Raw genomic sequence first — 8431 nt, forward strand, 5'->3', positions numbered from 1 at the left:
GGAATAAAATTCTCCATGAAATTGTTCTAGTAATACTTTTAAGATGGTAAAAGCTTCTTAAATTTGATCATCAATTAGGGTCATTTGACATGATTGGATGCATTTCTTGCATGATATTGGTTAATTTGGTGGTGGATTCCAATTTGATCAATTAGGCATGATTGCATGAAATTACCTAGAGAGGACCACCCTTAGCCTATACTTCATTACTTTATTTTGTGTGACATGCACTCATGGCAATTGAAACTCTAGAACTTGCTTAGTTTCTTTTCAAAGTCACAATAGCATTTGTGTGCATGGGAATTGAGGATTTTGTCAATTTTGTTCCCCTTCATACTTTCCAATTCCTTTCTTCACAATTTTCTTTATACATTCTCATCTAGCATTTTAATTCTTAATAATCTTTGCTTGTCATTCTTTTATTGAGAGTTTTGGAAGAATACTTGATGAGTTAGATTGCCTTGGATGGATGAGAAGTTTTAAGTGTGGAATCTCTGCTCATATCAAAGGAAGGTTGTGAACTGTAGCTTGGTAGTATTGAAATTACCTTAAATTCTGGATTCAGAGAACAAAAATAATTGGATTTATTGCTTTAATGGAATGGAAGCTTGATGTAACAGTTGCTCAGAATTGAATCAGTATCTAAATAATTGTATGAGCTATAAGTTGAGCTTGTGAGGCTGACTTACTGAATTTTGGTGCTGAATTTGAAGCTGGAATTAGTCCTCTACTCTTATTTTTAATGAAAGAGCTAGTCTAATATTCAAAGGGAGCCTAGTATCTGTGATGGGTTCATAGTCTCTCTTACAATGAAGCATATCCAGAACTGAAATGCAGGAAAATTCATTAAAAGGAAATCACTTGAAGAAATTGTGGCATATCAAGTTGTTTGCAGGTTGCTAATCAGAAATTAAATCCAAAAGAATCTTCCACTACCAAGTTACTGGTGCTGCAAAACGAATCAAATTCAAGAATCTAAATTCTGATACTAAATTCATAAAAGTTGATCTCTGAAATCTGCTGCTGAATCAGGAATCCTGAATTCTGCAACTGTTCTGGAATTCTGGTACAAGAAGCAAATAGACAATAATTGCATTAGCGTGCAGCACTTTGAAACTAAACAAAGGTATCAAAGATTCAAAAGTAGCATCAAGAGAAGGAGAAGCATAGCAGTGGCAATTGATGTTAAGTGTAGAAACAGCAACCTGGAAAATGCAGATTCTGCAGAAATTATGCTGACATTTTTTGTGCCAATTTGAGAAGGAAATTGTAATGAGCAGAAACTGTAGAAACTTGGAAGTTTTAGGTTATGCATTGTGAAGAGTCTTAAGAGACAAAATGAAAGAAGTATTGAAGTTTTGTGTAACTAAACGTGACAGATTGATACAAAGTTGAAATCAGTAGTCTGCTGTGCAGGAATGGAAGATAATGAAGACTATCAAATTTGGAAACCTCACTGAGAGCTGCATGTCTATCTTATACTTTGTAATTTCTGCAAATTCATTAAGTTGAGATCTGAAATGGCACGTTTTAACTTGATACATTGAATTTGGAAATTTGTTGCCAAGTTCCAAGTTCTTAAACTGAAGCATTTAATCAGAATTCATGAAATCAGTGTCAATTCTTTTTGAATCTGTTCCTGAATTCGGGAATTTCAATACAGTGAAACATGTGATTTAAGCATTGGACATTTCAATGTCATTTGGTATTCTTTTCTTCCGAAATTCCTTGTGATGAAGACCTGGAAAATTTCCAGAAGCTGATTTCAGAAAACAAATGGTGTCCTTGTGTTTCTATGTCTTATATAAAAGGAATAGACAGATTTATATAAATCTGTGCTGTAAGCCTTTAATTTCTTGCTGAATATGAATTTGGAATCTCTGAAATTTTGGGATTTATATGGAACAAGTGTGCAGCAGAGAATTCTGCAGCAACAAGAAGCCTGGAAATTTTGTATCACTGCCAATGTGTGCTGATTGAAGCTGAATTCTAGGAATTGTGAGTTCGGTTGAGTTGCAAGCTGGAATGTGAATCAGGATCCAATTCATTAAATCAGAAACCTGCAGATTTCTGATAAAAGGAAGAATTCAGAAGTCAATTTGATGTTGTGAATTTCTGAAATGCAGAATTTGAAGTATGGAATTTAATCCAGAAATGTTTAACCAATTATAATGGATGTGGAATGCCTATTTCTTTGTGAAGCTTTCTTAACATGAAGAAACTTGAATGCTGGGTTCATGGTGCTGCTGTACATCAAATACTAGGTGGTTCGAAAATTCAGTTTTGGCATGCTGTAAGAAATGCTGTGAAAATGTGTTGTAGACTTTATTGATGCTGTGCTGAATGATGTTGTTTCCAAGCTTATATCTTCATGTATCCATTTAGGATCTCTTTGAAGTTTTAGTTCTGAATTTGAGCTATAGATTTTTGACACAGAAACAGAGAAAGAAAGAAGAATAAATTCTGCAGAATTAAGAATGAAAAAGAAAGAGGCTTTTAGTGTGTTAAGTAAGTGGATGCATGTTGTGTTTTATTGTCCGAGACGGACAATGTTCTAAGTGTGGGGGAGGGAACTCTTCCTCATAAGTTGAATTGAGATTGTTTAAATTTCAAGTGATGGAATGAAGTGGAAAAACAGTGAAGTGAAAAATAATTGTGAAATGGCACATCAAAAGAGTGTATCAAATGTGAAGAAAGAGTATCAAGAATTTTGGATTGTCATCAAATTGAAGGGGAGTTTAGCTTGGTATTTTGAATTGATAAAAACAAATGGTATTCATCTCTTTACACATCAAATTGGTCAACTCATCAAGTATATTCCTCCAATACTCTTATCTCCATAATTTTTCATTGAATTATCTTATTTTGCCTAATTCATTTACTTTCATTGTTCTTTTTGATTCCATTTCAATTCAATTTCAATTCTTGATGAAAAATCCTTTTGATTCATGTGTGCTATGTTTTATGGTGGTGGAGAATTAGAAATTAAGCAAGCTTATGGTAGTGAAATGTTGTGAGTTGCATTGAGTTGAACTCCACTAATATGCATGTTTGAGTGTGAGGGCTAGAATAGGTAAATACCTTGTGAGGTTGCAATTTGCTCAATTTTTCAATTGGATTGAAACTACCATACCTACTGATTATTGTTTGAATTGAATTCATGATTGTTTGTGATCTTTAGATGGTCTTAGTTAAATTCCTTTTATTATCTTCTAGGTATTGCTAGGGAATTATTGTGGAGATGTTTGTTTTAGTTGTTTCTCTGTTTTGTTTGCTTGCACGGGACGTGCAAGAATAAGTGTGGGGGAATTTGATAACCATCATTTTGTAATGATATTTTGATTCATATAAGCATATCATTTGATCTTCTCATGTGTTAATTCCACATTTATATCATATTTCATGAATTGCATTCATTTGTGGACTTAATTACAAATTATATCATATTTGAGGTATTTGATGCTAATATTTGGTTATATTCTTTGTAGGCATCAAAGGGCAAGGACTCTAGTTTGATCAACTCAGATTGAGTTCAAATCTGAGCTTAAATAAGGAGATCCAGCTCTGGAACAATCTCAGCCGTTCATCCAAGATCGGAGTAGATCTAAGACATTCGTGAAGAATCTGGTCCATCCAAGCCAAGGGGAAGTAGATCACAACCAGTGATCAAGATCTGAAGATTTGGATCGGATTTGGAGCAACTTCCACCGTTGGATCATTCCGAAGCAATCTCAACCGTTGACTCAGATTTCAGATCTGATTTAAGTGGGAAATGAGAAGCTACAGGGAGTTCGTCAACTTCTACAGTACCTCCTCGCGTCAAGAACAGGGGAGCGCGATCAGCTCCGGCGATCTTCTCCCTCAATTCATTCCACCGCCGGCGGTCAAGAGAGGTCAAGGGAGTCCCTTCCTCCGGTCACCAGCCATCTTCCAGCCGGCGATGCCATCTCAACCATCTGAACACCAATTTCTGCCGCGATTTCTGTTCGAAGAAGAAGCTGAGAAGCTGATCTTTAAGCCGGCGATTTTCTTTCTTGAAGCTCCGCATCCAGTTGAATCATCAGAAGTGTTTGCTTCTGACTTCTCTGATTTCTGCATCGATTTCTAGTTTTAGCTGCATTCCATTTGATTTGATAGGTTATTCGCCATTTGTGTGCTGCGGACATCTTCGTCCAATTCAGTGAGTACTCGGGAATGCCCAGCTCACTTTGGTTCATCACTTTCCCCAATCTCCATTACTGAGTTTTGTTTTGCTCTATTTCTAGTTCAAGTTTATGATTTGTGCCGTTTAATTTTGTAGATTTACATTGCTTGAGTTAGCTGAATTCTTAGATCTATTTCTTTTCTTTGATTCTGTTGTATGCTTGTTGAATCTCTGCGTCTAGATTTGAAGTGTTTGGTAAGTTGTTCTTGAATCGATTACATCTACTGTTCATCCGAATTCAAGTTCTTGTTTCAGTAATTGGCTGAATCTGATTAGGTTTTGTTCTTGTTTAGTATTGTTGGTTTCTTATCTGCTCAGTTGCATGAATCTGAATAGATCTTCTATCATCTGACAAATGGTGGTTTGATCCATTGAATTGATCTTTTGTTCTTGTTTTGTTCTTATTTTACTCTTGTTTAGTTTCTAATTTGTTTGGATCTGTTAATGATGAAATTCATAGCATAATGTGACAATATGTTGTGGGTTCATGATTAATAGATAGATAGATAGGATTTCTTCCATTGCGTTAGATTTAGTTTCATACTTGTCTTGCTATTTCATTCTTTAATCCAAGAAGTCAATAAAACCCAAAAACCCCAAGAGAAATAATAATTAAATCCTAAAAACATTAAGCATTGGCTGCATTCGTTGGGAGACGACCCGAGTTATCTCTATGCTACATTAGTGTAGAATGGATTCGGACACTTAATTCTTTTGATACCCATTTCACGACAAAATTGGGGCTTATCAGTCACCACTAGGATAGAAAGTAACATATGCATAGGAAGGAATAAAAATATTAGTTAAAGGAGAGAAGAAAAAATAAAACAAGGAGCAAGAGAAAACCAAATTGCTCACCTCTACTCCCTCTTGATTAAGAGAAGGAATAAGAAGAAGCAAGTTGTTTTCCTCACCCTTCCCTCTCCTCATTCTTTTCATGGGAATCAAGAGAAGAATAATTGATGAATTAAAGGGAAAATTAATGAGGACATAAATTTCTCTCATGATGAATAAATAGAAAAAAATGAGAAGTAAACCTCTCATTTTCCTCATTCTTCCTCCTCCTTCCTTCTTTTCTTTCTTCACCGAGACTAGGAGATCCACCCACTCCTTGATCCGAGCACTAAGTCAAGTTCTTCTCCAAGGAAGCCAATTTTCAAGAAGAAACCTTCAAGTTCTAGCCTCCCCAAGCAAAGGAAATCAAAGGAGGCACAAGAGGAAGAAACTTCTCCCTTCCTTAACAACTAGAACACTTTCCTCCTTAAGAAAAACCACAAGCGAAAGGATGTAAGTTCCCCTCACCTGTGGTACAATAGCTATATGTTTGTTATGAAAAGTATTGCTTAAAAACCTATGGTTATTTCATAAGGGTTTCGGCCAAACAAAGAAAAAAAAAAAGAGAGAGTTTAAAGAACCTTGAAAACCAACTAAGATATGTTCATGATTTTTGCTTATGTTATGTACCTTATGGTAGGAGAGATAAACTAATATTTTCATGCTAGAATGTTTGGCTAGAACATAAATTTATGAACTTGGATTTTCGGCATAGAAGGAACAAAAGAGTTAGAAGAGCTCTAAACCTAAACCAAGCATGCTACCTTGTTTTCATGATATGTACCTAATGATAAGTGGTGTTGTTGATGTTTTTCCCCACTTGTGAGTCAATTTAAACTTGATTCCATATTCATGTATATTCATCCAAGATAGAGTTGAGAGCCTAGAAGGGCTTTAAACCTAAAAATTTAAGCATGCTATGATTCTTATAAGACAAGATATGAAACTAATGTGACATGCCATGATCTTAGGTTAAGTTGAACAATATTTATTATGTATGATGGTTCGGCCATTTCAAGTCTTGAACCCTAGGAAGGTTTAAATCAAGTCTAAGATACTTATGCTCTACTTGATGAAGAGATATGAAATAAATTAATGTTCACATGTTGCTTGAAACTTGAATTCTTGTTCTTTAGTATTCGGCCACAATTGTTTTTAAGACCTAGGATACTTAAATTTCTAAACTAAGTGGTCCATGTTAATCTTTGAAATGAATGCTAGGAAAGTTCTTATGGTCTTCATGCTAATATGCCACTAGGAACTTAATACCCATGCTTACAAGATTCGGCCTCATTAGATTAAAAGGTTTGAGAAGCTTGGAACTTAGACTAAATGTACTTATGGTGATTCTCATGATATGTATTGATATGTTAGTATAAAGTTTAACCTTTTCATGTTGCTTGTAACCTAGAAACATATTGCTAGGGTTTCGGCCATGTTAGGGTTGAAGACTTAGAGAACTTGGAACCTAAATCAAATATATTCAAGTGGTTTCTTATGGAATATGATATGAAAATTGTTAAGGTTGTTCATGCTTATATGTTGTTAATAACCCAAAAGGAGGCTTAATAAGTTTCGGCCAGGTTATGAAAAGAGACCTAGAAAGCTTGGAACCTATACCTAACATGCTTAAGATGCTTCTTATGTCATAAGAAATGATAGATGTTTAAGGTTTACATGTTCTTTTGTTGCTTGATAACCTGAAACCACCTCTATATGTTTCGGCCACCACTTGTCACTAGGGATAGAGACCTAATTTTGTGTTCTTCCATGAACTTCACATGCAATGCTTTATGATATGTGGAGAGTATGACATGTTGTGAGGTTCATTTATATATGTTAGGCCCTATTCATGATATGTTGTGTGCTATGTTTCATGATATGCTATGTGCTTATTTTTATGATATGCTGTGTGCTAAATTTCATGAAATGCTTTGTGCTCGAGTCTATGATATGCTGTGTGCTAAATTTCATGATATGCTATGTGCTCAAGTTCATGATATGATGTGTGCTTAAACTCATGATATGCTAAGTACTCAAACTCATGATATGATATGTGCCTAAACTCATGATATGCTAGGTGCTCAAGTTCATGATATGCTGTGTGCTTAAGATCATGAAAGGTTGTATGCTTAATTATGCATGTGTTCATGATATGCTGTGTGCTCAAAATCATGATATGCTGTGTGCTCAATTATTCATGCTTTAAGCTATGCCTAAAAGAGTTGCTTCCCTATAAGTGGGATCAAGAGCACTCTTCATGACATGAATATGACATGAGTGATATGGATTATGTAAATATGACATGCTATTTTACTTTTAAGGCTTGTACTAAGGGTGGGCTCCATAAGCACCCCGGGGTCGATGGACTATGAAACGGGCCTCGTTGGGGATGGGATCCTAAGTGCCCCTAGGTCGATGGACTAAGAAACGGGCCTAGTATATGCCTTGTAGGGTTTCAAGACTTGCTACCTTGGACCTACTAGGACGCGCGCATGTATGTACGTGGTACAAGCCGGGATCCCCTTATGTTGAGATTATGTTTAAGTATCTATACTATACGTTTTAAAAAGTCATGATGCATGTTTTAAAAGTTCACCTTGCATATGCTTTATGAATATGTCATGATTTATATGATGATCATGTTATGATATGCCATGCTACCTTGTGTTTATGCCATGATTATGCCATGATATCTATGATTGTGCTCATGATATATATGATGATCATGTTATGATATGCCATGCTACCTTGCGTTTATACCATGATTATGCCATGATATCTATGATTGTGCTCATGATATATATGATGATCATGTATGATATGCTATGATACTTTATGCTTTGATATATGCTTTGTGATTGTTGACATGATATACGGATTTTGTGAGTAGGAAAGGAACTTACTGAGCCATGAGTGCTCACAGCTTACTTTCTTGTACCACAGATAAGGGCAAAGATTGGATGGACTAGGGGAGTAGCAGGAGGGGCTAGCAGGATGTGTGTGGTAGTGACTGGCTAAAGAAGAAAAGACCTGCTTTCATTATATATGAGTTGTGCTTGTTTGATATTTTTATGATTGTAACTCCATGACATTTATCATGTTAGTTCCTATATGTTTTGAAATAATGTAAGGTATGTCATATGAATTCTATGCTTCAAAAATTTACAAGTAAGACTTCCGCTATAATAAGTTAATAAGTTGTTAAGTAGGGTAAAGTAACCCCCGTGGCCTTAGCAGGAGGGGCGGGGCGTTACATAACTTCTCTTCATGCCAAATTATGAATTAGGGTTTCCTTCATTCTCTCCCTTTCATAGAGGGCAAAGTTCCTCTTAAAGTAATGCTTAAACCCTACATTCTCCCCCTATTGGTACACATAAAAAACTCTCCCCC

The 8431-nt window shown here is 35.6% G+C and overlaps 1 long non-coding RNA gene across 1 annotated transcript; it reads right to left on the reverse strand.

Moving 5' to 3' along the window:
- Positions 1 to 823: 823 nt before the first annotated feature.
- Positions 824 to 1773, reverse strand: LOC122003673. The gene is made up of 2 exons (XR_006118025.1): positions 1206 to 1773; positions 824 to 1063 (listed from the first exon to the last, which is right to left on the reverse strand). It is a non-coding gene; the product is annotated as an uncharacterized LOC122003673 (long non-coding RNA).
- Positions 1774 to 8431: the final 6658 nt, after the last annotated feature.

This window comes from Zingiber officinale, chromosome 7B (assembly GCF_018446385.1).
Source record: "Zingiber officinale cultivar Zhangliang chromosome 7B, Zo_v1.1, whole genome shotgun sequence".
Lineage (NCBI taxonomy): Eukaryota > Viridiplantae > Streptophyta > Magnoliopsida > Zingiberales > Zingiberaceae > Zingiber > Zingiber officinale.